The sequence below is a fragment of the Nannospalax galili genome, unplaced genomic scaffold, assembly GCF_000622305.1.
Source record: "Nannospalax galili isolate Female #2095 unplaced genomic scaffold, S.galili_v1.0 scaffold726, whole genome shotgun sequence".
Lineage (NCBI taxonomy): Eukaryota > Metazoa > Chordata > Mammalia > Rodentia > Spalacidae > Nannospalax > Nannospalax galili.
Window position 1 is genome coordinate 3938138 of NW_008355253.1, and position 6449 is coordinate 3944586.

Genomic DNA, 6449 nt, shown 5'->3' on the forward strand with positions numbered 1-6449 from the left:
AACGGATTTGTTTTTACTCTTGAGGTCGTTAGAGGATCTGTTCCTCAGGGGTCCCATGGGGTTGGGAGGAGCCCCTGGCTCCTTTCTTTGACCAGTTCTGCCTATGTGAAGATAAGTCAAAGGTCCTGCTCGACCATGGTTGGCTTTGCTTGGAAGCATGGAGGAAATGCTTCCTCTTTGTAGACGGGACACTGGTTCAAGTCCATCTGGTGGGGTCTCCTCAGCCTCCTTGATCAAGAGGACAGGTAACCCACCATCATTATAGGACATTTTGAGAGATGCTCATAGTCCCCTTGAACTAGTCGACCTAGGAGGGCAAGGAGCAAAAAGTGTCCTTTATGTCCTTCTGACCAAATTATTATAGGCCTCAAAGTATGTCTGTCAAACACCCAAGAAGGTTAGTTCCAGCAGTCTGATACTTTTAGTAACTGTATGTCATGTTGATAAATCTTGGGCAGAGACCAGTTGTTCTCAGATAAACCTTACCTAGACATATATTTCTTGATCTGCTATGTATAATTTGTCAGTAGGTTGTTGGACTAATATGGTTTTCCCTTTGGTTTTCAAAACTAGCTAGGCATTGTTTTTCTCTCGCATTGTCTCACCCTTCCATCATGGTTTTCCCACTTAAGGTGCCCCCATTTCCCCCCTTTCTCCCTTACTAATACTCTTCTCCTATGGTCCTACCTCTCTTGAGCTCCTTCTTTCCCTTTATCCCCTAGGTTCCTTCCTTCCCCCCTCCCTTAAACTAACCCAATTTTTATCCATATCTCCCTTTTTAGATTTTTGTCTTTGTGTTTCTTAAGCAAACATTAATGTACCACAGGTTATAATTCAGATATATTTCAATGAGTCTTTATTTCTTTTAACAGATTCTAGGCTTTGTAAATTCTTTATAAATGTAAAGAATTCAAAACTAACATACCATCAGAAGGCTCTTGACAGTTGTAGAATCAGACTAACTTTGGAGAGACTGGGCATGGAATCCACTGTTTCACTGAAGGAATCAGGCATGCAGACCTTGAATGAACCTTCCCTTTATCTGGCTGCCTTCTCATTAGAGTGAAGAACCCAATGGAGATGGATAGGAGTGGAGTAACACTAACGTGTTGAATTATCTTAACTGGGAGATAAATCCATCCATTGCATTTGATCGTGGTTTCTGTGGCAGGTTGTCACGCGCCTCAAGTAAGAAAGAGAAGAGCCATCTCTGACTGTATGCATAGCCCTCCTCCCATATTTCTGGTACACCTCTGAGGTAGGAAATGCAATGTACTCTTTTTCCCTCCCATCTTTCTTGGTTTCCTGAGTATCCCCCACCCCCCTTCCCCAGCCGTAATCCCAGTGAACATGAGGGATATGTATGTCTAAGTCTAGGCCAGAATGTGAGGTGTTAGTTCATTATATTCAAAAAATCTACAAACTCTGCCTGCCCCAATCACTTTCCTCTTGTCTCTCTCCAGGATTTCTGAAATGAAGAGATAATACCTGTGATGTGAAGTTACCCTGTGTCTGCAAATTCAAAGACTAAGGGAGTTTAAAAATCACCGTACTGAATTTATCCTGAAGTTCTGCACAGGCAAGGGGTCAAGTGTGAAAACTCACCCAGGAATAGCATGTTCTACCTACACTCCCCCATCAGACACCTCATCTGACTAATTTTTTCTAGTATCTGTACTGCCTGTAAGGATTATGATGATGCAATAACAAATATCTTAGTCACATTTTGTGCTTTTGTCTTCCATTGTAAAAAAATCTAAATTACCCACCCCCTATGGTTCTTACAATATTTCCCCAATGATCTTAGGGCCTTGGGGGCCCAGTGGATGAACCCACACTGAAAGACATTTAGGAACACAAATCAGACTCTATAGGCCTTATTATATATGTATATAGTGAATGAATGAGTGAATATACGTAAATATATTCATTTCTATATACTAAATAGTATATTAAATTAGTGGTAGCAGAGGGAGATGCAAATGGGGGCAGGGATCAAGATACCATCAAACTATGTTGTATAAAAATCACAAAAATTTAGGGGTTGGAGAGATGGCTCAAGTGTTAAGAGCCCAGACTGCTGTTACAGAGGACCCATGTTCAATTCCTAGCACCCACATGGCAGCTAACAACTATCTGTATACCCTGTTCCAAGATATCTGAAATCCTCCTCTGACCTCCACAGGCACTGCATGACAGAGGTGTACTTAGAAACATGCAGGCAATAGACTCATACACATAAAATGAAAATAATTTTTAAACTCACAAAAATTCAATAAAAAGGTTTAAAAATCTAAATTATTTATATTTTCTGTATTTTGTGCATGTGACTGTGAGTGTACATGTGCCACAGGATGCATATGAAAATCAGAAAACTGCACTCAGCAGTTAGTTCTTGCTTTCTATTAAACAAGGAAGGATCTCTCCTGTTTCTGCACTACTGTGTACTCCAGGCTAACTGGATTACAAGTTTTAAGGCAATTCTATCTCCTTTGCCTCCCATCTCTCCACAAGAATGCTTGGATTACAGATGCATGCCTTTGATTGCAAGTGTTTTTAATTTGAGCTCAGGAGGGGGAGCCCAACTCATAACCCAACTCATGCCATCCAGCTCCAGCCGCAAGCACTTTCACCTGCTGAGACATAATGCTAACTTTGTCTTCCACTTGTTTTGAAGGTCTTTTATAATTCTTAAATTTTTGTATACTTTTAATTGAATTGTGGTGTATTTCATACAAAATATCGTAATCATCTTTATACCCCCTTCCTCATCCTCACCATCTCATAGCCCCCCCACCGGATGTCCTGCACTATGTCATTTATGTTAAGGTCTATCACATCAAGTTAGTGTACCCAAAAGACCCTTAATGCAAGTTTATCCACTGGGTCTAATCACCCTACCTAGAGTCACTCCATTAAAGATGAACTCTCCCTCACCCAGTAGCAACCAATAGTTCTTTGGCTAAGGCTGGAGTCTGCTGCTCATTTTCCCCCTTCTGTGCTGAGTTTTTGTCTTCTGAGTTTGCATTGGTCTTGTGTATGCTGATGGTATTGTTGGAAATTCATATGAGCAAGGTCCTAGGAGCCTGTAAGACTCTCTTCACTTATGGTCATATACCTCCTCCCATGGCTCTTAAAATCTTTCCACGCCCTCTTCTGCTATGGTCCCTGAACCAAATGTGGGTAAGTTTAATATAGGAGCTCTATACAGGGACCCACACTCTGCAGACTTATTTGCTACACTTTGGCCATTTGTTGCCTTTTGTATTCATGGCCCTCTGTTGCATGACTGAGCTTCCTTGATGAGAGTAGAGAGGTATATTAGCATTCTCTCTACCCTTTTTTCCAACATGTTCATGAGTCTTAGTTGTCAGGTTCCATTGTAGATGGATCAGGTTTGGACATCTCACAGACATTTATTCTCTGTGTGGGACCAGTTGTGGAATTCTATAAAGTTCCCATGTGTTGCAAAAGAAGTTTCTTTGATGAATGGTGACCAGAATACTTCTTTGTAAATGCTTAGCACATAGTATGGAATTACATTTGTCTAGGGTTATGACAGGCTTAGGGTTTTCTGTAAGATCTGCGACCTCTCCAGCAATTTGTATTTGGCTATGTTTAAAGTATCACACATAAGTTTCCTCACATTCAGTAAGCTCTAAGTCCAATTTAGGTAGCTATTGATGTCCCCCAAGATAAAAGTGCCACTACTGCCCCAATATAATTTGTTGTGCTGGTCATTGATGTGACTTTTAGTCCTTAAAGCTGGGGTTGAACCATTGATTATCGTTCTCCCTTAGCAGCTTGCATAGTGTCCTCTAAAATTATGGGCTCTAGCCTTCAGTAGAGGTGACTTCCAGATTGGTCAGTTCCAGCTTCATTGCTCCAAGTCCTGTGTCTAAAGTATGTCATATCTTCAGTAATATAGTCTTACCTTTAAGCTCTGGGAGGGAATCAAAACCTGTGTAATTTGAGAGTTCCTTGGACTACCCTAGCCAACAACTCAAAGGCACGTTTCTTCTGTCTGCAACTATTTCTTATTATATAAGAACTCATGTAGATATATTGTATTATTTCAGTAGACACTGAACTAATACATTTCCCTCTGGTGTTTCACACCAGATAAACATTATTTCTCTCTCCTCTGTGTGGATGTGTCTAAGCCCCCCTTCCCGGTTAAAGTACCCCTATTTTCTCCATTTCACCCATAATACCTGTCTCCTATGGTCCCCCTCTCTTGTGCTCCTTCTTTTCCTTTATCTCCAATGTTCCTTGTATAACCCTCCCTCCCTCCTCCCATTTAAATACCCCCATTTTACCCATTTCTCCCTTAGTAACACCTGTCTCCTACTGTTCATCTTTCTCAGGCTCCTTCTTTCCCTTTCACTTCCTGGTTCCTTTTCATTTTTCTGGCTTTGGCAGTTACATCAGGATATATACTCATTTACAAGAATTTTGTGCTTAAGATTACTTGTTTTTCCTAGTCTATGTTACTGCACTACAGTTTCTAGTTCTACCTGTTTACCTGCAAATTTCATGATTTCATCTTTCTTTACCACTGAGTAGAACTCCACTGCGTGAATGCATTTAAATTACCTACTCATCAGTTGAGGGACACTTAGATTCCATATATTTCTTAGTTATGGTGAAAAGAGCAGCAACAAACATGAATGATTTTTTTCCATATATGCCAAGGAGTGGTATAACCAGATCATATGGTAGGTTCATTTTTAGTTTTATTTTTTTTACTTTAAAGATTTTTTAAAATTTTTAATAACTACATGATTAGAAGAAGCATTTCACTACAGCTTGAACATATTCAGTAACACACTCCAGAGCAAGAGCACATCTCTTCTACCCCCTGGCTGTAAGTTTCTAGGTTCACAGTTGAATTAATACAGTTCTATATCATTGAACTCAGTATAAGCCCTGTAAGACATAAAATCGAATGAGTTTTTAACCTTTAAAAAAGATCTCCATTTCATTTTAGAATATATTGTTCCTTGCAGAAAGACTCATTGTTTTTGCTACTGACACTGAGATGTTGGCACATGCATCTCTAATCTGTATCTGATTATTACTAGTCATAATTGTTTGCTCTTGGATCCTTAGCACCTGTGTATGTCTATAAAGTCATGGAAATTTACATCATTTTTAGTTTTTTAAGAGTTCTCCACACTGTTTTCCATTGTGCTTGCATGAATTTTCAATCCCACCAGCAGTGAATGAGCGTTCCCCTTTCCGCACATCCTCTCTAGCATTTGGTATCATCTGTTGTCTTGATGTTAGCCAGTCTGACTGGGGTAAAGATGAAATCTTATAGTGCTTTTGATTTGGATATCCCTAAGTACTAAGGATGTTGAACACTTTTAAAGGTAATTTTTAGCCATGTTTAGTTCTTCTTTTGATGATTTTTCTATTCAGGTCTGTTGGGGACCCCTGCTGACTAAGGTAGCAGTCTCTCCATGTCCGGATAGCCGCAAGCCAGCTCGGCGTTCATATGCAGAGGCTTCCTTTCTCAGCTGGGCGCCTTCCTACTCTCTTCCTGACTCACCTTTTGAAGTGCCCGTCACAGATACATATCTTCTGGCATGAAACTGCCAGGTTTTCCTGTGTTATAATCAGGCACTGTCTGACAGCCTGGCAGAAGCCCACCACCACATGTAAATGGGGTATCCTACAAAACATCTATCAACTAAGGCTTTTGCTACTGCCCCCACACTATAAATATCCTGATTTCCCCCTAATGAATTGGAGCTGAATCCCTAAGATCTGGAGCTGAGCTAAATTACTGAATAAAGGAGCTGTAGCAGGAGCTGAGCTGTACCAGTCTCTTATTCAATCTCCCTGGAGGGAGCTGTCCCTTTGTAAACATTCACTCATGGAGATCCTGCTTTCACCATTCTTGCACCTCCCCTCGTGACCCGGTGGCCGGCAGATCGTGTACTTAAAGGGAGTTCCCGGTAGCTTGGAAGGGAACTCGTCTGGAAGTGCAGCGACCGCTGAGTCGCCAGCATCCAGTAGCCGTGGAGAGCCAGGGACCCAAGCAGCAACACGGTGCATGGGACCCGCCCATATCTGGTGCCCAACATGGGTCTCGAACCCATGACCCTGAGATTAAGAGCCTCATGCTCTACCGACTGAGCTAAATAATAAAAAAAATTCTACCCAGGTGCATTCTCTAGGTACCCCACAGCTGACTTTCATACCTCTCCACAGCTTGTACCTGCAGCTAAGTCTGTGCTAACTCATCGTAATATTATTCTACAGGAAAGACAAACAGAGGACCAGATAAGATCAACTATGTCCTGGAATAAGTCTAACTTTCTTCCCTTCACCACCTACCCCAATGTTTAATTGTTTGTTTTTTTTTTTAACAGAAAAAGATTTCACTGACTCTCATCTAGTGGATATCTACTGATTCAAACAACTGGATAACTATTCAATTT

At 41.0% G+C, this 6449-nt stretch overlaps 1 pseudogene; it reads left to right on the top strand.

Moving 5' to 3' along the window:
• The window catches only part of LOC103749436, a 4269-nt pseudogene extending 2738 nt beyond the window's left edge, over positions 1–1531 (top strand).
• Positions 1532–6449: the final 4918 nt, after the last annotated feature.